The following is a 27,525-nucleotide window of genomic DNA, read 5'->3' as shown; positions in this document are numbered from 1 at the left end:
GTCAAAAATAAAATCTATTTTAAAGCACTGTGGTGATGCATCCCCACCTCCTCCAACACAGACTGCTCTAGAGTGTCAGAAATTCTTGTTTGCCTGGGCCTTGATAAATAACTTCCAGATGATGTTCTTCCCCTTGAGATTATCAGAAACACTGTCTGTACCAGGAACTTCTGCTGCCCAACCAAGGAAGGGGATGAGACAGAATCAATCATCCCCTGCTAGCCTTGGAACATTGCTTTACTGAGTCATAGCCAGAGTGGAACAGTATTATTGTTACTAGACTTTTGAAAATTCCAGCAATTACCATCTTGGATTACAGCCAGGCTGGAAATTGACAGATGACTGAAGCCAATTGTCTTGTGACCCTATAAACGGTGTTCCTAAGTGAAGGCCTTTGAGCTCTCCTGGATTGCAGCAGGCTGGGATCAGCATGGAACAATAGTACATGGAACATCTTTCAGAGCGAACTTTTAAGAAATAGGTAAAACAGCATACCATACACAAAGTAAAACAAAAAGTAATGAAAAATTCACAGGAACAAGAGTTGCATATTTTTGAAAATAGTAATAATAATAATAATAATAATAATAAAAATTAAAAATAATCTCTGACATTACACATTTCAAAAGTAATATCTGTAACAAATTAGCAGTATTAGGATCTGAAAGGCTGCTTAATAATGTGCTGTGCCACAACACCTTTTCTAACTAGTGGAAAATATGTTTTTTTGAAATGTACTTTTAGGTGTAGAATCTAAAACTGCACTAATATTAAGTCATGGCTTCTTTTTCTAATTTCTTAGGAGCTTTATCCAGTTTGATTTTTAAATGTGAAATTGTTAAGTTGCTAAAATCAAAATAAACCACCCTGATTTCCTTTGAAGTTATTTTACAGAATTTTTAGATAGAGTAATTTCACACTTTTTACGGCTGATACATTTGTTTTGATTTGGTTTGGGTTTTTTTGATCTGACATTTCCATAATGACAATAGAATAGACAAGAACAAAAATGAAAGAGAAATATGTTAAGCAAAGACTTATTAATGCAAATCTCCAATTTGAAAAGGACAGCAACTACTTCTGAGCATGTTGTCATCTGGGAGCTAAAATTCATAACAATATTAACCACGCAAAACAGATTTGCAGATAGAAATACAGGTTATTGACACTTAGATTATTTTCACATAGGAGTTTTCACCAAGAATTTTCAGTGTGTTGCAATTAATAGCTAAAACAGTAGTCAAAACCATAGAGAAACAGGTAAAATTAAATATTAGGAAAAATAATTCTAAAATGACACTAGTTGTAAACAATTAATTGGGAAAAACTTTGAAGTTCAGTTTTACTTCATTTAATAATATGAAAACTAATGATTTAAAAAACTACTCCAATAGTTCTGATTCTCTTCTGTCCATATATAATCTCCCAAATACTCTATAGCTGTTTAAATACAGCAGTACTTAAGCACTTAAGTGCAGCAGCAATTTTTCCTGTTGTAATTACTGCAAGATTCTATCTAAAATCTAATTTGAGTTAAACCTGTATATCTTCTGCTGTAAACACAGAATAAAAAGGCTTATGTTGCTGTGACTTGAAGAAGTCTTGGAATCCAATTTTACATGACTGGTGGAAGTAATCATTGCTCATGATTACTAACTAAAGTTTAGCATCTAACTAAAATGTTAGACATGTTCCCAAATAGTGGTAATTCGATCTACTTAGAAAAATCCCACTTAAATCCCTCTAAAGTCCAAGGAAGGAAGAAGGTACATCTAAAAGCAGAGAATAATTGTTCCTTAGTCATCCAATCTGCATTGGCTGCTGGGAACATAGATATGTCAGAATGGTCATGTAGGCATGTTGGGAATGAGTCCTGTTCTGAAGAGGGACACCAAAAAGGGAGATGTAATAAAACAGCATAAAGGCAGTACTGCTCACCTTCCTCATAATGATCCAGGTTTTTTAAGCTTTCCTCCTGGAAACTGAAAAATTCTATTCTAGCATGGTTTTTTATCTGACACTGAATCAAATCCTTGCTGTAACCAAGTGTTGCAAGGATCTCAGAAAGTTTCTCTTCTTCGGCTCTTTGTGGCCATGAAGAGTTTCACTTCCCCTCCCACGCGGGGAAAGCACCGCGTGCTTCCCTGTGGGTGGCGGAGAGTTCACTGACTTACTTTGGGAAGGCTCCGCTCCCGTTTTCAGTCCAGCACGAAGCACTGTCCCGGCGCAGATGGCGGCTCGGCGGCGTGGCCCCGTGCCAGCAGCGGCGGCTCTCCGCACGGCTCCTGGTGCTTCGTGGTGATTCTCCACCTGCTTCACTTGCTCCGCTGGCCCTGACCCCACGTTGGGCGCCACTCACAGCGTCTCTCCATATTTTCCCATCCCCGGGCAGCTCCGGCACCTAGAGCAGGCACCGCCTCCCTCCGGGACTCGGGATCGCCGCATGTTTCCGGGCTCGGCTCCGTGCCACAGTCCGGGCGGGGGTGCCAGCTCTAGGTGCCGGAGCTGCCCGGGGACGGGAAAACACAGAGAGACACCGCAACCAAGTATAATGGAATGGAGGGAAAAAAAAAAAAAAAAGGAAAAAAAGACAGAACTAGTACACAGATAATGACACCTAAAAATGTTTTTCTTTAATTCACTGTTCATTTAATGTAAATTGCATTCAGGAGAGTGCTGTTGGCACATCCAGGTCACCATTCTGCTGTCTTTTCACTCTCAGACTTTGGGGGGAATCTCAGGTTTTCCCACATTGCAGACTTTTACCATGAGACTATTTTTCCAAAACACAGTCCACAAAATAGGTGCCTGCCCAGAATTTCAGTGCTGTTCTCTTCAAGAGGCAGGGGTCCATTGCCTCAGAACAAGTATGTCTGATCATGGCTGGGTGACATAATTAACTTTTAGCTAAAATGGGGGAATTACCAGGGTCAACTAAGCTGGAAAAGCAGACAGACTGAGTAGCTGCTTGACACTCAATGAGCTTAGGCAGACATGCCCTGACTGAACTTTCCTTTATCTGTGCAGAATCACATATATACATCAGGGAACAGAAGAGTTTTTAGAAATGGGAGGATTTGAGGACTGGAACATACTTTGTGAGATAGGAGAAAAGCTTCTTTATCTGCCACTTCCCTGCTCCATTATAGTAGCTGAATAATTCTTATCAGTTCTACACTAATATTAGTAATGGAGATATAAAGGCTTTGTAAGGCTTCTTCCCTTTGCTTTGAAAGTGGAAAAAAATGTCACCAGAATTTCATTCTGTCCTCTAATTCTGCCTTCATTAGTCATGTGATATAATAGAACTTATCATGATGAACTGATTTGATTTAAGGCAGATTTATATAACAGATACCCCATTTCAGTTTCTAACTAAATGAAATTAATTAAATATTAATTACCATTTCACTATAATATAGCTACTTTCTCAAAATATGTTTATAAAAACAACACAGAAGTAATTTGCAGCACACAGAAGATTGAGACTGAAACTATGGATTTGTTTACAAAAGATTTACATATGCTGAGCTTTATTCTTTGTGAGCTGCTCCAAAGACTTCCCTGCAGTACTTCATGCTGTGTAAAACCTTGTGAAAATCTGTGCAGGATTAAGACCTTCCACATTACAGACAGAATAAAGGTTAAAGAAAAATATTTGAAACATAAAAAATATTTAGGTTTATTTTTGTAACAGATTAAAACATGTAAAGTGCAGTCTTGTCTGCATATACCAGAGGGAAGTTTTCCTGTTTTAGCCAAACATTTGTATGACCTAACAAGTAAAGAACTTGAGGATTTTATTGCCAGTTCTGCCACTTATTGCCCTTAAAGCATTAAACAAATTTCTTAACCTCTCTGAGCATCTTTTCTGGTTTTTGAAAATGGGAATATAACCAGAAGTAATACTTAATATTTATCAACTGAGTTAAGATTTTTAAAAAGAAACTGAATAGAAATAGGAAGATGTACTGTTCCCTCATCTTTCCTTTATTGCAACAAGCAAACAGAAGATGAAATTTTTTAACTTTTCTTTTTGAATTGTATGTATTGTATCATTGACATATAATTTATTCTCATTTTCAATTCTTGAAATGCAACTCAGACATTCTGAAGGTCTTAAAAATTTAAATCCTAAATATTTGATTATTAAAAGTCAAAATAATTAGAAACATTGTTAGAAACTGTTGATTCACAGACTAGAAACAAGTTTGCATCAGAAAATACAGTTCAGAAAAGTATGAAGGAACATGGTATAAATTTAATATGATTACAGATTGCAATTCAATGGGGAAATCAGTGTAGCCTAATTTGCATTTTGAAATGAAAATTAACTTCATAGATTTTTTTTCTCCTATTAGTTGTGAGAGAAGAAAAGTGTCCACATCTGTACCACATTTGTAAATGTTTAAATCATCTAGCAAGAAACATTGTTGTACCAAGCAAAGCAATCTGTTAATTTGTGACATAATTAAATATGCATTTCTGTAAAAGCTCAAAACTGCAAGCATGTTTAATGAAATTTAAATGACATTTATTTTGCATATCCAGATATGTTATTAATAAATGGATTAATTTTGACCTAATTTACATAGTAAGTGAATATAATTAAAATCAAACCTTCATTAAAGAATCACAGGAAATCCTTAATTTCTAATGTATTTTAAGGATAGAACCAAGATTAATTAAAGAGTAATGCCACCAATGGCCAGTAATACATATGAATCAGGTGAAATTTATACTGCACATGCCAAACTATGTGAAAACAAATAATTTAAAAATATTCTGATAACTCATGACTATAATTTTTGCTTTTCAGAAATGTTTTAATTTTGTCATTGAGATACATTACACATTAATATTGAACATATCAAATAGTCAGAAATAAGAATTGCTAAATTTCTGATATTTCAATTTTTTTTTTTAAATTATTGATATTAGGAAGCATGGAAGCTCTTTTTCTTCCCAGGATTTCTTTTGCACCTATTAAATTACAAATAAATAAATCAATATAGAAGACTTTAACTTATCATTAATTTCAGATGCTACAAATACTACAAATACTACATTTAAGATGCCTAATGGTAAGGTTATGCATGCTTACAGGAAAGGTATAAGGTGTAATACAGCTCCCATGCGTGTAAAATTATAATCCTGTTACATCATTGTTATGCAGGAAGAAAAACTCATTTGGTAAATACATTGTTTTTTTCAAAGCATTCTTCAGATGAATGAGATGAAGGTCCCTCAGGTCAGTGAAATTCTATTGACTCAGAAAAAAATCATAAAAGCCTCTTTTCCAGTAATAGGGATAATGCCTTCAAATTGCACACTATCATGGTTTTCAAGGTTTCCTTTTATACATGCAGTAGAATTAATTAAATTATTGATACAATGCTTACATATTATTCCTGCTACTTAACTACTTTTTGTTACTTTTGCTTTGTCTTGTGGTCTCCCGATGTTTCCATACAGGTAAACAGGAAAATTCTGTGCTTTGTGCATTTAGCACGCACACAGTCAGGAACTCCAGCCTGAGCTTTTTCAGGAAATAATTGTAGTGAATGGGAAAGGGTGACACGGATCTGGAGTGGGGATGGACTATTGGACTGGCAGATCACAAATGTAACCACAGCACAAAGTAAGGCAAATCATTGATTTATGAACCAGTGTTCAAAATTATACTAAAATATTATCAAAAAAAGGATAGTAGAAGACACTGTGATCACTAAGAAATAACAAAATTGTTCAGACCTTTCTGACTTCTAATCATTCTGTTCTAATATTAGATCTTTATTGGCTCTTCATGAAGAGTTTGGATAATTAATTTCTGCCTCCAAAGGTATTTCAGACCTCAATATATGTAATAAAAGTAGAAAGAACAGAAAACCAGTTGCCATGATGTGATTTTATATTTTGGTTTAATTTACTTCTTTTAATCTTGATATTAAATTCTCTATTGAAATAAAAGTGAACACATTTCAGATTTATTTTGTATAGTGTGGCAAGCACATTTCTTTCTCTCTCAGGATTTTTCATAGAGGTACACAGAGAGAAAGAAAGAGAAAACAATTTCTATTTCTGCTCCTTGTTTTTCTCATGTGGAATGTGTTTGGAGAATTGTTTACCTGGGGTGATTGCTTGATTGGATTCTGGTGAGGATTGTTTGAGTCTGGTGGCCAATCGGATCCACCTGTGTCTGGACTCTGGAGAACAGGGTCACGAGTTGTGAGCAGTGAGATATGGTAGCTAGAGAAAGTAACATGTAATTTTTAGTATCCTCCTTTATATAGTATATTAATGTATGATAGCATAGTTATAATAAAGAAATAATTCAGCCTTCTGAACTGGAGTCAGACATCATCATTCTTCCCATTGGGTTCACCTACATTTTACAACAGTATAGTAAAACTCCTTGGCTAAGGACAAATTATTCCTGAGAAAGTCTAAAAGAAAAAGAGAGATTCCCAACTGTGTTATTGTATTTAATGGTTTGTCAACATTTCTATTATAAACCCAGATGTTTTTCTTGGTCTCTTGGCTTTCTACAAGAAACTGAAGATATCAGCTGAGATGTAGTTTAATTAAACAGAAAAAAGCATGACAATCTCTAAAACTATTCTGATATTAAAGAATAGGAGATAATAAAATAATAAAATTCAAATAATTAAATATTTACTAAGCAAAACTATTATAAAGTTTTCCCACAAAAAACACTGCCGCTGGAGAAAATACATACACTTGTTCTAATCTCACAGTTACTTGTTAAGGATTCAGAGAAAGCCCAGTAATTTACCATGTGTATTCTGTACTGATTTTTATTTATTGTATGCCAAAATCGGTATGGCAGGCCTCATTGTGCGGCCAGCTTGATGTAAAAACATGCTTTTCACTACTAAAATCAGGTACTTGAATAAAGGTTTGTAAGACTGAGAAATCGGTGATAACTGCACTAAACACTGTTATTGTCTAAACAATGTGTGAGTGTCCTGTGAACCCTGTCATCATTAATAAAAGCCAACACTGCTAAAAAGAATACTTATCATGTCCCAGGGTATGAGTTATATAAAGCATTCTGTGTGGAAAGTGTAGAATATAATATAAATCTATTATTGTGACAAATAGTTATTTACACAAAATTGAAAATATAATTGTTTTTATTTCCTTTGTCTTTAGATACCACAGGAGAAGGAAGTGAAGGTCCTTGCTTCCTCAGGGTCCCCTCATATCTGTTAACAAAATTATAAAGAGAAGATTTTTATTTTCTTCATTTCAATGTCAATGCTTCTTGCTTTGGGCTTACATGCACATTATACCAAATAAGTAGGCTATGAAAAAAAAAAGCCTCAAATTGGCACATGAGTGCGAAATAACAATATAAAAAAGAATTCAAACATTGTGATCCTACCCCTACCTATATACAAATGGAGAAACAGTGGGAATTCTGTGGAGTAGGTATGCCTCTGCAACCCATGGAGAGGAGCACAGTGCAGTAGATATTTACACTGCAGCCTGTGGATGACTCCATACTGGAGCAGGGGGACATACCCTAAAAGAACAGTGGTTTGTGAAGATCCCACGCTGAAGCAGGCAAAAAGCATGCAGAGGAAGAAAGGTAGATAAAAACTTTAAAAATTACACAAATCCCCCATTCCGAGCCCCCTTTTTCTTTTCAGATTACTGTGTATGAATCCTTAAAATATCTACTTTTGTTCTACTACTATTGTTCACACAATATTTTCTAATTTTTCTGGTGTTTTGACTATGATACTGTGACACCAGTATTAAATAATTCTTTCAAGGAACTATAATTTGCTCTATTTCAGAATAAATTCAACCCCGCATTTTCTTCGAAACACTGGAGGGGAAATATGTAACTAAGAAAAGACTGAGGTTTTCTCATTTATGTGTGTGAATTGAGTTCTGGATGACATTTTTCCTAGATATTTATTTTCAATTTTCCAAATAAGGATAATGATAAGGATTTTCAAAGTCACTAATGATTTTTAGTGTCTAAATCAATTGAAACCAAGGAAATTCTTGCCAGCTACTGTGTAAGAATATTGGTAGTTATTGTGGGTTTTATGAAAACATCATTCATGTTGCTGTAAACAGTGACAAGTAAAACCTATAAATGAGATTTTAATATTTCCTTCTCTATGAAAACATAGTTTGTAACACATATACACATATTTACCATTCAGAAAAAGCTGCTAGCAGTGCTAAACCATTTCTTTTCTATGACATCTTTTACATTTCTAATGTAAATATTTTTTCCCCTTTGAAACAGCACTCAATAATATTTATTTTAAGCAATCCAAGAATGGAGTAAGGCTTTCCTATATTTTTACTATGTGATGCTACAATTTTTTATCTCTATTGTATGTATATTTATTTTGTAATGTGTTAATTTTTATTTTCCTATCAGTGGGGGTAATACCTTATAGCTTATAGTTACAGGCACATTCACTTTTGAAATTTAACTGTTATAAGCTATCTAATAATTTCAAGACTTAGCCATAAGGAGAACTGATTATTCTTCCTGCAGAGGTGCTCAAAGGAAAAAAAAATCGCAACACAGAGATTCAATTCTATGCCTACTATCTCCTGACAACAGTGCTAATTTAAAATGGGAAGGCTCTGTCAACACTGCCCTTGAAAACATTTGTAATGTTCTTCATCTTCAGGCTGTTAACAATGCCCTTTCATGGCTCATTTTACTCAATTTAACATCTCCAGATACCATTGACCCTGACATTATTTTGCATCATCTTAAGCACCTTGTAAGTCTCACTGGCACTGTTTTAGCCTGGCTAAAGATAACTTTACTAACTTTACTATACGAGTGTAAATTAATTACTACAGGTATTTTTCTCTGAACTTATTTTCAATTGATTCTAGTATCTAGACTATGTACTAAAATTTTTGTTACACATATATTCCTATTTCCATATATTTTAATTATGGTTAATACTATGCTAGATGATGCTTGTTATCTGAACTTACAGTTGATTCTTCTTAAGTTTAGTTGTTTTACTGCACTGTCTTTGAAAATGGAAAGTTATATAACAGGATCAATTTAATCAACGATTTATACATGACAAGGAATTTCTATTTAGCAATTTTAAGTTAGGCTCGCTTCTTTGTCTGATGCCTGTAATCAGAAGTTTACAATAATCTAAAGGCAGACAATGTATCCTACTGGGGATGCATTATTTGATGCTATCTGCAAGTTATTTCCAAAGAAAAGCATCTTCCTGGTACGTAATTGTTCTCCAGCAGTGCACTGAATTCTTGGTCCATGTGTGTTCCCATCTGGTGATATTTTCTGTCCCCCCAGAAGTCAAATCTCATGCTGTGTAATCTAGTTCATGGTCATGTACTTAGTCTTCCTGTTGCATTAGTTGTTCATATCCTTTCTCAGTAAATAGTTCTGTGGATGCATCTTCTGCCAACAACTTCCACCCTGCTGGTGGAACCAACTCCAAAGTTTAACACAGAGGCAACTTCTGTCAAAGTCAGCAAGTTCATTATTGATATATGGTCACAGAATTTTTCTCTGCTTTTGTCTTCTAGGTCCAAGAATTCTAAAACACCAGATTTCTTTTTCATACAAAGCCATATGTAGAGAAAAACATTTTCCTTGTAGCCTTTTCCTGTGTATTTGATAGACTGACTCTTATGCAATGTCACTTAAAAACTCATAGAGAGCAGTGGGAACATTTTTGACGGGGCTGTTAGCTCCTCAAAAATGCCTCTGAGGTGCTTGAATGTAAAGGTCACTCCCATTTGCCTTCACTTATATGCTTGATTCATTTTCCAGCTTAAATGTAGGTTATGTGTGTTTAACTTAAGTCACAGCTGCCTGAATTACACTCTTGAAACTTAGATAACTGCTTTACCTATCTTGGCTACTTACTAGTGCACATGAGTGCAGAAGAGAAGATAATAAATCTTCAGATACAATATTTACACACTGTAAGGGGGCTGGATGTCCCACTGCCATCAGGAGCAGTGGAAACAAAAAAACGCCAGTGATATAGACTTTTTCACAAAACTTCTTTTTATTCTTATTCTCCTACTGGCTAGTTTAGGGAGGTTGGTGGTCTCAGTTATTAAGGATCTACATATAAATAGGAGCATAAAATGTTCCTATTATACAGGAACACAAGACATTTTACTTTTTTTTTTTTTTAAATGCAGCACAGGGAATGCTAAGTTATGCTTTTGTCACCTGGTTTTAGGGAAACTGTATAACTGTGTCAGTTTTCACACCTTATTCTTTCATCTCTACTGCTAAATCCTTTTCTCTAGGCATTCTAGTTCTTTCCTGAATCTTTTTGAAAATGAAAAGGAGTAGGGGGAAAAGGGTTCTACGCTAAAGGTTGAAGAAAAGCTAGGACAAAAGATGTGGCAGATCAACAGAAATAGTTGGAGAGAAAGAATAGAAAAAATAAATTGGTATAGGAAAACATAGAATAAAAAAGTAAAAAAAGTTAAAATGGCCACAGCTGAGTATCTCTAAAATAAAACCAAGGATGGTTAAAAAGTAATTAGAAAGATTAGGGGAAACCAAAGTGAAAAAAACCAGACCTTTGAGAACCAAGAAAAGAGGATTATATGCAGTAAGTAAGTAACTACTAATAAAAAGTATTTAGACAAAATAAAAATAAGGCATGAAATTAATAATAGCTGTTAATTACATTATCACCTTATCAGGACTGCTTGCATTAGTGGAAATATTGGAATTATATGGGATTAGTTTCTCTCAGATTCATCCACTAAGGTCTTTTTGAGCAAATTCATCCTCATGTCAGATGCCAGTTTCAGAGTTTCTCACTCTGCATACAATTATTTGGCATCTCAGCTTCTTCTTTTGTTACATTTTTTTTTCCTCACTCCTACTCTTGAAACTTCTTCCTTCTTTTGACTGTTGTTCTATCTGCCTTTTTTTCTTGCTCTGGGAGCAAGCTAACGGTAATGTGGGGAACATGGAAAAAAACACTGTGGGGCAGGCATGGAAAAGGCCTGTTTTATAAAGGAGTCTGTCCCAGGCAGAGTGGGAGCTTTGGACAAAATATAATAATAAACTGCCCCTGAGTTGTGAGAGGCCAAGGATACCCCCTTGCTTTCTGGAACTCTTCTCAGAGGAAGAAGTCTAGGGGAGGCTGGATCTTATTTTAGCCTCAGACTATCAGTGGTTTAAGTTTTGCAGCTTTGTCTCATGAGTTTTAATGATGGCAAATCACATATAAAAGGTAAGTTATTTATTAAGACAAATGAACAGACAAAAGATAATGGATGAAAGATCTGGATCACAATTGCTTACCACACAGTATAAAATGAAAATAACTACTATTACATTACAGTATTACATAAAATAGTGCACCATGTCAAGGTACCAATATTAAAGCTAGCAAAAGAAACGGTATTGATTAGGAATCAAATGTAACTTACCACTGAAATGACAATAAAGTACACAGGTTCCCTCACTTAATCCCTTGGGAAGTAACTGTGAAATAGGCATTCCCACTCATGGGAGAAGATCCACACATTTACATGAAAATATATAGAAGCCTTCAGTGGAAGTTTGGTGTGACTTTTACAGTTGTAAAGTGAATGGCTGTCTGTCAGAAATCCAGCCTACCTGGTCAAATCTCATTCAAGAGTAAGATGTTTGTTGGCAGTTGGGAAATGCCACACCAGAGTTAATCCCATGGTGCCAAAACCTCACTGGGTGACAGCTTGTCTTGTTTGAGTTATCTGAGCAGTTAACAAACAATAGGTAAGCTCTTAGGGGAGTTAGATGTCCTGTTACTGAGCTGCAGTATATATGCATATATTATATCTTAGAAGTTTATCACTTCCACAGACAGCTCAGGTCTAAATGTCAGTGATGCCACTCCCCTGTGCTCCTGCAATGAGCACAGAGGAGGATGGCAGAAACAAATCCAAATGTCCCAGCAGTTTCAAAGTTGCGCAGCTTATTAGCTCTGGTTCAATGTCAGCTGCTCTTGACCTAGGTCTCCAGAGCACCAAGTCTTGATCAAGTTTACCAGGTCAGTCAAAGTGCCAGGCAAGAGCTGTCTCTGTGTATTTTTCCAGTGTCCCAGGTAATGAGCCCTTCTGACTCTGGAGCTTAGGAGAAACAGCTGAGTTGCTCTGTAAGAAGCTGTCTGAGCCCTGCAAAGCTGGGACTGAGACAAAACTAATAAACCTTTCTGAAGTGAAGCTGACTATATGTATTGAGATGTCTCTACATCTGACTCTACAGTACTTTTGGGTCTGGGAATGTAATAAAACTGTCTTTTATATGGTTATGGATGGTTTTATTCTCTGCTCCTGGCTTATTACATGCTCTTTGTACAGCACACGTACAACAGGAGTAGCTGGGTGGTAAAGGATAGGGCTTTACTGTGGCTCACTGTGGCTACAATAAAACTAGCTGTGTTGCTAAGTGGTCCTTTCCTCTTCTCCTTTAGCCCGCGGTCTCTTTCTTTGGGCACTAATATTTCAGTGGCTTCAAGATAGCTGAATCAGAACCTTTTTTCTTTCTTTTCTTATTTTTCCTTTTTTTTTTTTTTTTTTTTTTTTTTTTTTTTTTTTTTTTTTGGTGGTCTGTGTTTCACCTGGGTTAATTCCTGGACTGTATAACTGTCTAAGTGCTGGTGGTGGTGTAAAGGAAACATACCTAGAGCTGATTGCCCAAGACTATGTCCAGACAGTTTTTGAATATCTTGAAGGATGGAGACTCCAGAACCTCTCTGGGCCATCTGTTCCACTGCACTGCTTGATCACTCTCTCAGTGAAAATGTGTTTTCTGATGTTCAGATGGAAACTCCTGTTTTTGAGTTTGTGCCAATTGCCTCTGGTCCTGTTACTGGGCACCACTGCAAAGAGCCTGCCTCTATCCTCAGGTATCTGTACACATTGATGGCATTCCTCCTGATCCTTGTCTTCTCCATGCTGAAGCATCCCAGCACTCTCATCCTTTGTCCATTAAGGAGGTGTTTTCTGTCCCTTGATAAGCTTTGTGGCTTTTCAATGGATTGTCTCTGGTAGTTCCATACTTTTCTTACACTGGGGAGCCCAAAACAGAACAATGTGCTTCATGTTTGGCCTCAGCAGTGCTAAGTCAAGACAGGGCTGGCATCTCTTGCATTTTTGCCTCTTCATCACATCATATAGTATACACCCAAGAAGAAATTTCTGTTTGTCCAGTATCAGCTGGTATTAGTACCACCCCATTGCATGAGCTTCCTTTCTAAAAGATCTTCTAAATGTAAGTTTGCAGTTTGGGAACAGAATACCCAAATTACAAAGTTACATTTTTCTCTTAGCAATTTCTTCAATGGTAAAAGTGTAAACTGGGTTACAGCAAACTGGTCCTAGCCTACTCAAAAAGGAATGTTTTTCTTTTTTTTACAGATCAGTTTTCAAAGTCAACTATGATCAGAGAACATATATTAACAACAAAGACCAGAAGAAAACATTCTAAAAAGAGAGAGAAAAAGGTTTCTCCCTCAAGGATTGATTGTAAATGTGAAGATTTTTGACAGTTCCAGGACAATTTTTTTGCTTTGTCTTTGATAGGTGATGTCTCTGGTCAGACATCCAGCTGGACAGAAATCTATCTCAGTGGGTGATTAAAGTTTCCTCTTTTTTCCTAGTGGCATTATACAATGCAGAAAACAACTGACAAAGAATCAAAGCCTTATACACCAAGACTGTATAAGTTACATAGTTAAACTTGAAAAAAAGCTTTGGTTATTCTCCTAGCAGACCAAGCAAATGGGGAAGAAAATATTTTATTTTCTTTTGAAAAGGTGACATACGGGACGAACACAATAAAGTCACCTAAAGAAAAAGGCATAGAATTTTCTAGAATTAGTCTATGGAAATAACCCAACAGAAAGGGTTTTTTTTTGTTTGCTTTCATTTATTTGTACCTTTTCTCCCTTCAGAGATAGATCAATTTACTGTTACAGAATAACTACATGAGACTCACAAATATTAATAATTCTGGCTTTACTTACTTAACTGCTAGAAACTTGAAATGCTAGAAATGCTGAAAAGCAAAAGAAAAATGCTAGGGAACAGACTACTGTCGGGTTTTTTAACTAACATAATTTATTACAAATAAATGAGAGAAAAAAGGCAGGATTTTGAATAATCTAAATCTGTTTAACTTTATGTCATTTAAATTGAAAACCAGTATGTCTGTTTCAGGGGAAATAATTTACATAATTTACTTCACTGAGTGATTATACAGCTGGAAGTGAAAAATTTTAACTTAAAATGTCATTTTGGTCTCTTTTGTTTTCCCACCCAATTTCATTCACTGATTTAATAAAAATGCTAACTGCAGCTGTAGACTTTGTGTTCTTTAATATACTCAGATAAATCTGGCTAAAAAGTCATAACTGACCATCCAAAACAGAAAGTTGATGCCCTCAAGAAAAATGAATTGGTGCTTCATTTTCTACACCTCAAAGCCAAAATCCAAAATCTAAATACAGCTGCCTGTGTATCTTTTTCAGTGAATAAGAGAATTTCTTGTCCAAATTACATACTAGATATTAGGTGCAGTAGAGCTAGTCAAGAAAAAATGCTAAGTATGCAGGTTTCCTTGAAATCCTACCCCTCCTGAAAGATTTGGCACTTAAATTATTTGGGACAATTTACCTTGAATCTTTTTATAACCATGGACTTTTAATAACCACTCTTTTAGAGAAAGGAACCATTTACTCTCCACTTTGAAGAAAAACAGTGCATACATCAATTCCTTTTATTCCCCAGTATCAATGTGAGCATGAAGTGCAAGGTCTGGTTAAATTGCTCCTTTCTCCTGAGTATGGGAAAAAGAGGAGGATTCAAGGTTATGCTTGTACTGTCCCTGTTCAGGCTGAAAAGATCATCAAGACTGAGGACTGCCTATACTTCTTCTGTAGATGAACATTCAAAGTCAAAGGTACCGTGAAGTGAGAACAGAAGAAAAATTTGTTCCTAACATAGTAGATGAAGAATTCACATGAGAAACAGGTGTTCCTAAATTTGCTCCATTGAGCAATCTTTCTCAAATTATTATTTTTTTTTAAATTAGTACCTGTATAAAAATAATGCAGTTTGTGTTCTCATTGAGATCAAACAAAAAAATATTTAAAATGAAAATCCCATGTAATGTTACATTTCATGATACCTTTGAATTTCTTTCTCATGTTTTGACTCTTATGGGAAAATACAGGTGGCCTACTAGGTCAAGGAAAACCATATTTTACACTTGTAGAGTAGTAAACAGCATCTAATAACACAATAAAAACTAAATCTAAGAGACAGGAGCCCAAGTGTGTTCACTTTCAACCAAAACCTTAATTTACACCTGGAAATATTAAAGAGAATTAAAAAGTGGTAAACAGTGTAAGTTCAAGTGGGCTGTGTACCAACATTTACTCTACCAGGATTCGATTTCCCCCTCTATTAGGACAAAGAATAACTATAGTGAACACCTGATCTCAGGAGTAAAATGGACTCAACAGTATCCTTGATCACTTAAGTTGCATTTATAAGATAAGTTTATGTCATGTTTATTCATATGTAAATTTAGATGTGGAGGTCCTCATATTGAGTTAGAAAGCTCAGCTATTACTGACATATTTATAAGAATTACTTTTTTATTAACCTTAGTCATGAAGCATATGCTTCTGATGAGCACACTGATTGGTAGAAAACATACTCCTTAAGCTGTCATTATCATAAATGCTGAGCTAAATTTTTTGTTGAAACTGACCATTAAAAAGAACACTGAATTACATAAAAATACAAATCTGATTTGTTTCACAAAAATACTGCTGCAGTTTGTTATTTTTTGAACAAAATACAAATAACAGAAAGACAGCACTACAGATGCTACTTTGGTTTTGATATTCTGTATAGAAAAATCTGTTATGAAGTTTGAATTCTCCAAGAATGATTCATTCATGGATTGATAACTGAAATGAACAATTTTGCATTGGTGGTGAAATGAAGCCTTCTTATTATTTCATAATTTATGAATAATGAAAATTTGCAATGATACTAATGATCATGAAAACTTACATCAAAGTTACATCATTAAGGATGATGAAGTTACACCAAAGTATAAAGAATTCATTGAGAAAAAAAAGGCATAACCTGCCTAATTATTTCTCACTAATAATCCTATAACTTGAAGTTTGAATAGACTACTATTATTTCTTCCTTACCCTCAGTAAGGAATATTAAAATATTGCCATTTTAACAAGTTGAAATGACATATAGGCTTAACTGTAAATAATATTCATTGCCTTTACTAATACTTTCACTGGTAAGACAGGAAAGAATATAAGTTGCTTTTCCTTGTTTTTTCACACTTGAGTTTTATTCGCCATTGCTTTGTCAATCTTATTATCAGCAACCTTGCATTGCTGGCAGCTTAATAATTTAACTTCTGTTATCAATCCATGTAGATGTGTGCCGATTTCAGCTATCAGTTAATGTCTGATACAATATAAGACATTGACCATTCTTAATTTTCTCTTTAAATAACAGAATATATAACCTTAATTAGCACATAATCTTGCACTTCACAGTAAGAAAATGGAGACTTTTTTTTTAAAGAGACTATTCTATTGGAATATTATGTGGACATGAATTGGAAAAAGAAATCAAATCACCTCCTGATGACCAAAGTCTTTATTTTGAAGGCAGTGTAAAATGTTGTCACAGAATGGTAACAAGAAATAATGATTGTTTTCAAAATTCCTACAACACAGCAGTACAAACCACTCAGAGTTCAGCCATCTGTGGAACTAGTCCTTGGAAACCCCTATTACTTTCAACAGAGGTGATATAATTTCTGATCTGAGCTGCAGTTACAACCATATTCATTTAAAGTCAAATGAAGTGCTTCCCTGTTAAAAAAATAAATTAAAGGAAGAACCATCTATCTATGGTGTAGAATTTTGGTGTTAGAAAAATTTTAACCTACATTAAATTTTGAACAAATAAATACTTGTGCTTTAAACATGAGAAAGGCTCATAACCCATGCATTATTTATGCAAATTCTTAACTTGTAGTATTTGAGTAGTCCTACTGAATTCACCAATATTATTCAAGCTCTCTTATTGCTTTTTGTTTCTTTTTTTCATTTTTTTTCCTTTTATTAAGCACAGCAACAATAAACCATTATGCTGGTGCGATTAAAATACAAAGTATTAGCAATATTACTGGAGACGGTAGTAAACGTTTAGAGAAATATTGTAACCAAAAGAAGACATACAGACTGGTCCAGCACATCATACAACTTTTCAATTTGCAGAAGTCAGAGGTTTCTTGCTTTCCTCAGCAAGATATTCCACTTTGCCCACTGTCTCTATCTACTTGCCCTTTTCTTATATTAATTTGTCTACTTGTCTTCACTTGAGCTCAAACATACTTTTAGAGTTCACAACATCCTGCAACTGTGAATTCTATGTGAAATATACACTGTATACAGACTCTGCAGGAATCAGTGTTAGCTCCTTCTGTCTACATGTGAATCTCATCCCATGTATATTCTTTAACTGGAGACAGAATTTGGTGGTCATTGCTGAAATTTAGTGAGCTGGACCTTTGGAAAGTTACCTATATCTGGATAAACAGGAAGAGAAAGAAGTGTACTTGTACTCTTTTTAAATATAAATGGGATTATAAACACCCTGAATTGTGAAGTTCACAAAACAGTAATGGTCTACTTTTTACTTAAGAAGTGGTGCATATACTTTTCTATTGTAATACCAATATTCAAATTCTGAAAAACTTTTGCAGATAAAAGAATTTCTTGTTCAAAAGTTTCTCAATTACCTACTGATGGAAGTTCCTTGACTTGTGCTTGAGAAACTTAAGGCAATAAAAGAACCAGACTTCTAAAAAATACTGAACACGTGTCTTCTAGAATAAACAAAGGCCTCTTGAATAGAGATCAAATTCAGCTTTGGATGAAGTTCATCTTGACTGGCAAAGCATTTATCACTGTTTCCCACAATATCCTCAAATATAAGCAGACAAATTGAGTTACATAAGTACACAGTGAGGTGCATTGAAAACTAAGTAAATAACCAGATCCACTTAGTTTTGATCAGAATCATAAAGTCCAGCTGGAGGCAAGTAATTAGTGGTATAGCATAGAGGTTGATACCAAGGACAACATTTCAATACCTTCATTAAAGACCAGGATGCTGAGACAGAGCAAACCCTCAGCAAGTTCTCACAGATATTGCAAAACTGAGAGGAACAGCTGATGGATGGTTGTTTTGCCATTCAGAGGGGCTTAGAAAGGCTGGAAAAATGGGCTGAGAGGAATCTTGTGAAGTAAAATGAAAAGCAAAGTTCTCTTCCTGGGTTGAAGAACTCCAGACACCAGGATTCTCTGAGTGCCAAGTGTCTGGAAAGCACTTCTCAGCCCTATAGAGAACTTCAGGGTTCTGGTGGACAGCAGAAATCCTTTCTCATAGCAAAGAAGGCCAAAAATTTCCTGGATTGCATTAAGGAGAGTGCTACTATCAGTTCAGGAGAGGCAATCCTTTTCTACTAAGCACCTGCATCTGAGAGTACTGTGTTAAGTTCTGAACTGCTGAGTGTGAGAAAGACATAGACTTACTGAAGTTAGTCCAGCATAAAGCCTTTGTGGTAAGGAACTGGCACATCTTTCGTATGAGAAGAGCCTGAAAGCTGGTACTTTTCAGCCTGGAGAAGGAAGATTCTCAGAAAACATATGCAATCTGACTCTGCCTGAACTGGGGACCTAGACTGGATAATTTCAAGAGGTCCCTTCCAAAATACATGATTCCGTGATTCCATCGTTCTTGAATCCCATGATGTTTCTGCTGATCCAGTACTCTACTTTCTGAGGTCACTCTGAATTGATGCTTTGCCATTCATTTTGTTAGCCACTCCACCCAGTTTAGTGCCCTTAAAAGCTTTTCCTGCTGTTGCACTGCTATAGTTGTTCAGTTTACTGATAAAGACATTGAGGAAACAGGCCACACTATTGACCCCTGCATACCCTGCTTGTCAGTGGCTGTCATTTGGACATTGTGCTATTGCTCATATTCTTTGCACACAGGGATCCAACAGGTTTTCTCCATACCTAAATATCCATCAATTCATTCAGCCACTGCAGATGTCTTCAGCTTCTCTTTTACTATTTACTTGGTTATAAACATTCTCAATGACTGACATGTTAACAGTTTGTATATATTCTTTTTTTTCAAAATGTAATGCAATTAAGATTGTAAAACTAATTAAGGAAAACAAATAGTGATATTCTCAATGTAAAGTTACCCTGAAAGAGATTTTAAAAATTTGGTTTCGCTATGTATGTGATACAGAGAATAATTGGGTTTAGATGGCCTACCAGAGAGCATAATTATTTTAGTAATGTGGAATTCTGTGAAAATTACTAAAGTCTGTTACTGGGAATTATATTAGTTTTCTGTCATGGTATTAAAGGCTTAAAAGTGGAGAACATTAAAAAAATTACTGGTGAGAAAGGTTAATGAGACTTACACAGGTAATGTGTAACTTAAAAAGTAGTATTTGGGACATTATACTCCTTGTGGAAACAAGGAATTATCATATGAGATCATTCTTAATTTAGAGTCATAAAAAGGGCATACAAAGTACTATATAACCACAAAAGACAGATTCTAGACATATGATGCCTTGGGGAGAGTTACATGCTAGTTACAGAACCATTAAAACTCTTGGAAAGAAGGTTTCATTAGATTTTATGCCTTGGCTCAGCACTGGCAATGGGTAGATCCAAATATCTGTCCAGGCTAAATGTAAAAAAAGGAAACAACACTTAATTTCCAAAACAGCACAATCAGTTATATTTTGTAATGGCACCACAGTTATCAGAATTCCTAGGTAACTTATAATTGCATGGACAGAGGAGGAGGGCCAAGGCATGGTATAACCTAGTGTTCATGATTCTGTTTCAGTTGTAAATCAATGTAATTTATAAATTATATGGGGAAACAACATGCCTCCATAGTGAAAGGAAAATCAGAAATATTATCTGTCAATATCCTTGTTGAGAAGAATTGTCTTTCTGATCCTAGCAACCATTCAGTCACATTGTAAATTCAGTCAGCCTGATGCAAGTCCTTTTCATTATAATAGCTTAAAGTAAGATGTACTGCTAATGGAAGTGAGGTACGTTTTTGCTTTTCATAATTTTCCATAGGTTTTTATAAGTGTTTAGACATATCAAGGTACAGCAAGTCATCTAGTGGGATTTCTGTGGCATGACTTACATGTACAACAGTTTCTAAATGTCTAGAGAGTTTCTATCTACTCAAATATTTTAATGTCTGACCCAGTTTTGGAAGCATGTAGCAAAGAAATGAAAAATAACCATTATGAAGAGGGTGGGTAAAAGGTAATTTGTCTTTTCTAGACAAGAACTAGAAAAGCATTGAAGGATAGTTCCTGTTCATAGCCTGTGGAACACTGCCAAAGGATATTGCAGATTCAAGTTTTCAAGATTCAAGATGTTAGGACAAGTATTTAAGGACTGATAAAATGTTGGTCACTATAAAGAAAATTTAACAGGTCTAAGACAATCCTCAATCCATGGATGATGTCTGGGGGCTGAAAACAATCTTAGACTGCCAGAGTAGTGGGAGCTGCATTATATGTTTATCTAGATATTGTTCTTCATAGGAGTCCTCAAGGGGTCACTTAGGGAGAAAATTTATTGGGCTGATCCAGTGTGAACATACATGTACAAATGCAATTTCAGTCCTGAGGACTAAAGTTACAGGAAAAAAAGCAAGGTGTGACTCTTAGGAACAAAGATATGCATTTGATGCATAGAAGTCTGAAGTTTGAAGAGGACAAACTAATTGTCTCTTGCCAGCAGATAAACAGGGACAAAATCTGCCCCTTGTGCCTCTGGGTTAAGGGGCACTTACTGCACTCCCCCAAGGGTTTTTTAGAAGGAAGTGACAGGGAGGGAAAAGAAATGCACCTTCAGATACCCAAACAGTACAGTGGTCTTGGGACCATACCCTCTGCATTTGCCCCACTCATTGCAGGGGGCCCTAACCTTCCTGAGGAAGGCTGAAATATTCAGCATAAAATGCTCCCAAGAAGTACTGGACTGGGAAGCACAATACTAGGGGAAAAAAAAGGTAGAATCTAAGGATTTTCTCTTTAAAAGATGTAAGAAGATGATTAATGAGCCTTTCTGTAATAATTACATTATGTGGACTCTTAGACTGTTAAAATATTAATTGGACTAGTGATAAGGTCCTGGCTCACAGGAAAGGTGTTTTGCTGATGCCATAATGAGGTTCTGAGAGTTGAAAGAGCAGAAGATCCACCGTAGGGCTAGTGTCACCAAGTCCATGGTTGGGCACAGCCAAGGTGCTTACAGAGGCTGCAACCTCACCCTGGCATAGCTCCTGGCATTAATAATGAAGAAAAATCTCTTAGAGGCAATCTTGAAGAAAGTCCCCCATTCTCACAGTGTAGTAACTTCAGTTTATGTCTTAATCCAAAGGCCAGTCTCTGTTTTTATTTAGCCTTACACTTCCAAGCCTTCATAACTGAGTTTTAAGATGATTACAGGAGCATTTTTGTGTACTTTGGTGATAGCATGATACAACAGGTGATCTGCCTGTTTGAGATATGTGTGTTCTTTTTGCAGGTCTGTGTGGCTACAGCAGCCAAACTTCTCATCAGAATGCTTGTATAATATGAAAAAAGAGTAAAAATATTAGCATGATTTCCTTAGGAGCCAAGTATTGGGGTATTTGTTTCTTTTACTAGTGCCCCATCAATTATTAAAGTGTTTTACTTTTGAAAATATCCCAAATTTTCAAGTTGTTTAGAGGGGATAGTTGATGCTCTAAGTGGAACCTTGGTGAGAAGAGATCTGTGCTTTACAAAAGGTATTTATCACCTGTGGCTTGCTTTACTTGTGTCTGTATAGAATTAATTTTAACAAAAGCGTAGAGAAAAGACAAGTGGAGATCAACCATTTTAACTAAGAGCAGAGTGGCCAATTCCTTTTGTGTTCCTATTCCTGCATGAGAAAATCAGATTGCTGAGGAATCTAGAGCAGCTGAGTCTTTAACTAGCACTGCTAAGTCATTGATCTCTCAGTGCCACAAGGCTTTTATAATTTTTCTCCTAAATGTGATAGGATGATAGTTGCTTCTTTATGTATAAGCTACTTCCTCATCTTGTAAAGTCATTAATTCCCTTTCCTTATTGCTTATGAATTCATCTTGAGGGCCTGACAATCCTTTTTTTAATCTTTTTGTCTGTTTTTCCCTTCATTCTCTTCCAGAAATCTTGCATTCTGCCTGAGGTTGTCTGAGTGCTTATGGATTATCTGCTTCTCTACAGCAAACTCTCTTCAGTTACATTAAAAAACAACAACAACAAAAAACAACAACAAACCTGCCCCAAATCCAAAAAATTGAGCAGTTATGTTACACAATCTGCTTTGCCATACCAGTTGTCAGATAATTTTTTATTATTATTGCTTTAGTTAATAAGTATTTTGTGAAAAAGAAATTTTCAATGACCATGTCTATTATGGTATCAGAAAAATTTCATGGACAATTTTTCCTACAAAAGTCACAAAATAATATTTGGAAATTTTTAACAAGCAATACTTGACAAGCAATATTTTAACTTACAGACTCAACACAGTTTAAAAGTCCACCTAGAAATGACTGTATTTGTCATGAAAATATTCTGAAAGTAGAATGATAGGTTTCATTTTCAGTTAAGAAAAATCAATGAAACATTTTAGACCATGAATTATCTAAGAGATAGAACTCTCAATTTTAGAGACTGAAGAGAACCATATATTTCTATTTAATCCATGAGTAAAACCAAGATATGCAAACTTATGCCAAAAATCTATATATTGATTTTATGAGCATTTAGGATTGTGTACTATCTATCATACTTGCTTGTAGAAAATGTAATTATTTCCAAGGTATTCTATTAGAACCTCTGAACGGCAGTTTTAGTAGATGAGAATCAGGACACAAGGGGGCTCACTTGCTCAACTTTTCTGGAATTTCTTGTAATATTGATATCATACAAAAGATGGTTTTCCTTGGAATTATCCAGGACATTTTTTATAAAACTATAAATGTGATTGATGGGTAGCTTATTCTACTTTGAGGAAGAAAAATGTAAGCTTATAGGTTTTTTTCTTTTATTCAAAATATATAATTTTTCCTTAATTCAACTTCTCACAAAACAATTATAAAAATGAAACCCTATTCATTATGCATATTAATTTAATATATATGAAGACATTAATTTCAATTTTTTTAACCAGGTGGATGAGATTAGTCCAATCTTTGCAAATATGTTGTCTTATATGTGTGGACCTTCTCTGACCTATGGTGAAACATTCCACTTTTGGAAAATGTTAATTGCCTTTGCCAAAGAAAACAGAGTGGGTAAAAAAAGCATTTCATTATTATCTGAGCAAGACTGACTCCTCTTTTGCTTTAGAGGAATAAAACCATTACTTTTGTATGACAGGGTTGCTTTGCTGAAGAAAAACAAGCTTTCCACTTCCTGAATTACATCTGACTGCCTGTATATACACTGAAGGTGATGGCTTCTTCACAAAGGAACGGATGAGGGGTTTTCTTGCATGGATCTGTTAAAGCATGCAGTACCTTTGTCTCTTTGACCTCCTGTGTGGAAAAGAATTTCTCTTCAATGCCTTCTTGTAGTTCAGATTATCCTGTGCTTGCATTTCAGGCAGAATATATCTCTTATTTTCAGTAATATTGCTTTGTATTCTTATATCACCAAGAAAAAGAACAAATTTCCTCCCTAAATATTTCAATTTAATTTCTTCCTCAGGAGGAAGACAATTCATCAACAAAAAATAACTAGTTTTCCCTTTTATGCTCTTGAAGAATTAGTTGACTAATATTATCCCAAATAAATTCTGACATTTTCAATGACGCTGAGAAAAAACAAAAAACACACTAATAATGAAGTGATTCTGAAACTTATGCAATGAAAACAATTGTGTCCATTCTAGATATATAAGTAAGCAGAAAAAAAAATCATAGTTCTGCAAAATGAAAAAAAAAGATGAAATGAATGTCAAGAAAAATATTTGAAAGCCTCTCAGAAAGAAACAAGAGTTAATTTGTCCTGGTTTTTCAGAGATGTTAAGGAATTTATTAATTTGAGTTTGATGACGGATATATAAGCTATTTCTAAAATGTTGGCTCACCTTAAGACCTGAAATTCTCTTTGAGAGAAACCAATTCAAATAACTTACCTGTTGAGGTGCTGTTTGGTTTGAGGCATTTATTTTTGCAAAAGCACTTAGAATTTTTAGGTCCCTCTGGGGCCTTCAATCTTGTGCTGAGCTGGATAAAATATTTGAAAGCGAGGAATGAAACATAGTCTAATAACAGTAGTTACTAGGCAAAGCCATGCTTCAGCAAAGGAAAATAAGCTCTGGACAGATTGTGACTTGTTCACAAAAATGAAATGCTTAACCCCTTTCCAGCCCCACCCTCCTGCCCAAATGAGATTAGTTCTATCAGTAGAAAATAGACAAAATGTGAATAATAACTTTGTGATTTATATTTATCAGTCCATAATAGTCTAGCTAAAAAGGCCCATCACTGCATTTTTCCCTCAGATATTTTCATTAGGTTATTAAGACCTTTTGCCAGAAGAAGGAATTCAGATTTGTACACAATATCTTCCCCTTTTCTGCATCACATGGATTTTGATAGGTCCATTCGCAAAAATTTACAGTTTGAAATATAATTTTGGATTAAGGACCAAATGCTGACTCTCTTACTCATGTTAGTTACCTCAGTGTGGGCATTCAGAACTTTCTTTTTAAAGGTTCCAGATTATAGAAAAACAACTAGTCTAAATTAAAGTGGTGTAGCTGAAATCATACTACCCTGTGTTTAAAACACTGTCTATGACTTCTAACTGTAGTTTCTTTGGTTAAGCAAATACTATTCATGTCCTGTCAAAAAATAAGCAGCGTTTAGCTCATTGCATTCGTACACTTAAGCATGTCGAATCCTGATGAGAAAAAAGTCAATAGAATAACAGATTTAGTCCAAGTACCTGGAAGAGTTGAAGTAGGTTATGATATGAGTTTTAACTGAGCCCATCTGACCTCCCCATCACATGTGGAAATAGGTTGTTAGATTATTTAATGATACATAAAAATACCTTAAGCTTTCTGTAGACAACCAGAAAGTATTCTACAGATTTTTTTTAGCAGGAATAAGATATGCATGCTGGCAGAAAAGGGATAAAATTAATATATTCTTGCTTTCGGTTTTCCTGACTGCTTACCTATCAAATAATTTGACACAGAAATGCTAGTGTAGGTTATTGTCCTGATAATTCAACAATTCCAGTAAGGATTGATTTTAGACATTCAGTTACACTGCTCTTGCCCCCACAGTGTTAGGCTCCAGTAAAATACACTGATTGGATTAATCCATCTGCCAGCTGAAGCTGACAAGGTTAGAGGTGGCAATAAGAATCCATCACGTTTCTTTGCTTTCGGTACCATTTGTTTACAGTGTACGGATTTGGTGAGCTGAAGGAGTCCCTGCACTGCGGTTGAGCAGTCGAGCATATCTGTGCTCAGATTTCCTTCTTAGGTGGCCAGCTCATAGCTCAAATGACTTGGCTTCTCCTGTGCACAATCAGTCATGAGCTGTTCAAGCACCAGTGGCTCATCAGAACACCAGGTTCCTGGAACAAAAGCAACTGTCCACTCAAGCCTTTTTGCCTGAAGCTTGCCTTCCTTTCCCCATTATATGGTTCCTATTTTATTGTTTTGCTTTAACCTCCTCTCTGGTTTCTCAGTTAGAAGTCACTGTTGCAAAGTTAGTGAGAGAAGAACTACCAGTCTGGCAGTGTCAAAACAATGGAGCAGAGTAACTTCACTGATCTGTTGGCTTTCATTATTGTAGAGCTTAAAACAGGTTCTCATGATTTAAGAGAATAGATCAAGGTATTCTTTTTTAAAAATTAATTTTTAAAACTGTCTTTCACCGTTTTTAAGAACTGTCAGCCAGATTTAAGGAAAAGTTACCTATAAGAGGACATGAATACTCACTGACTGAGGTTTTCACTAGACCCCTTGAGAGTTACAAGTTTTATCTTGACCAATGCTAGCAGATATCGCTCTGTGAATTTGCTTTTGCTTTTTTTTTTTTTTTTTTTTTTTTGAAAACTGTCCCTGGATTCTTTGCTATCACTGTTTTTCTTGTATAGCAGTCTGTTTTAAATCACTAAAACCACATGAAAAAACCTTTCCAGCAATTTATCATATTCTACTTTTGCAGTCTATAATTCCCCAAAGTGTACTACAGTAAAGCATGTAATGCTAATGAAAAACACTGAAAACCCGTTTCTAGTTTGAATTTCTATGCAAAACCTTGTTTATGGTAATGCAAAATAAAATAAACTTGTGAATAGATATACTCCTTCAGTAAGTGAATAACAGAATCTAATTGATACAGCTCTGTTGAAATTCGAAGGGTTATTTATGTGACCCAAGTACCTTACCTTAACAAAAATTTCAAACCATATTTTCTTTTTAATTTCTCTTACCAACTAAAAATTATATCAGAAGACAAATACACAGAGTGAAGTCCAGTAGAAAAATTTCTGAGTTAGTGAAGAGCCAGCATGTATTAAAGACATTGAACAAGAATGTCTGGATTGCCTCCTACCTGAAGTCTACATATTAATCATTACTGTGAATATGAAATTGTGCTGCACCCTTGTAAGCTTTCCCTGTAAATTGAACTTACAGATTTCAGCTCATTGTTATTTAAATGTAGCTATAGTATTTACAGGACTAAGTTTCCACAAAGATGAAGTATTTTGGAATCATCACAAAATGTCTTTATACACACCCTATATAGATGTGCCTAAAGTGTATATGACTTGAACTTCAGTGTTATTTTTACACATTTCCATATAATGAAGAATGTCATGGCTGTATAAAAACTATCTAATGAAATCTTCTTTGTTGAAAAATAATTTTAGACCATCTAAAAAAAAAATCATGCTCCTATGCCAGATGGTGGAATCTATGTCATATAATTCTCTATTTAACTGTGTGTTATATTGCAGCTTTGAATAACCTGGCATGCGAGAGGCTGGTTGAAGCCCATCATCCATAAATACAATACCAGTTATTTTGGGGAAGTGTTATGGGAAAAACTATTGAATGTTTCTCAAAACATAAAGGTTAAAACTGTCAGTTATATGCAACAGGTTGACAGTGTCATTGGAATTCTATAGTGATGTCTTAGAAATATTTTGGCAGTATATCAAAGAGTAAAGAAATGGTGATTGAATATGCAGATTTTTGGAAACTGTCTACAGCCTAAACTGCTCTACTGAAAACAAACTTCCACGTGCCTGCCAGGATTTAAAAAAAGAAGTATTGTGAAGAACCGGTTTGCAGT

The 27,525-nt window shown here is 35.2% G+C and overlaps 1 long non-coding RNA gene across 1 annotated transcript; it reads left to right on the top strand.

Annotated features, from left to right (window-relative positions):
• The first annotated feature begins 49 nt into the window (after positions 1-49).
• LOC137467259 (uncharacterized) lies at positions 50-20,843 on the top strand. The gene is made up of 3 exons (XR_010995468.1): positions 50-481; positions 20,460-20,614; positions 20,726-20,843. It is a non-coding gene; the product is annotated as an uncharacterized lncRNA (long non-coding RNA).
• The last annotated feature ends 6,682 nt before the right edge of the window (positions 20,844-27,525 follow it).

The sequence above is a fragment of the Anomalospiza imberbis genome, chromosome 2 (assembly GCF_031753505.1).
Source record: "Anomalospiza imberbis isolate Cuckoo-Finch-1a 21T00152 chromosome 2, ASM3175350v1, whole genome shotgun sequence".
NCBI classification, from domain to species: domain Eukaryota; kingdom Metazoa; phylum Chordata; class Aves; order Passeriformes; family Viduidae; genus Anomalospiza; species Anomalospiza imberbis.
Note: the sequence above shows the minus strand (reverse complement) of the source record. Positions and strands in the feature narration are given on the sequence as shown.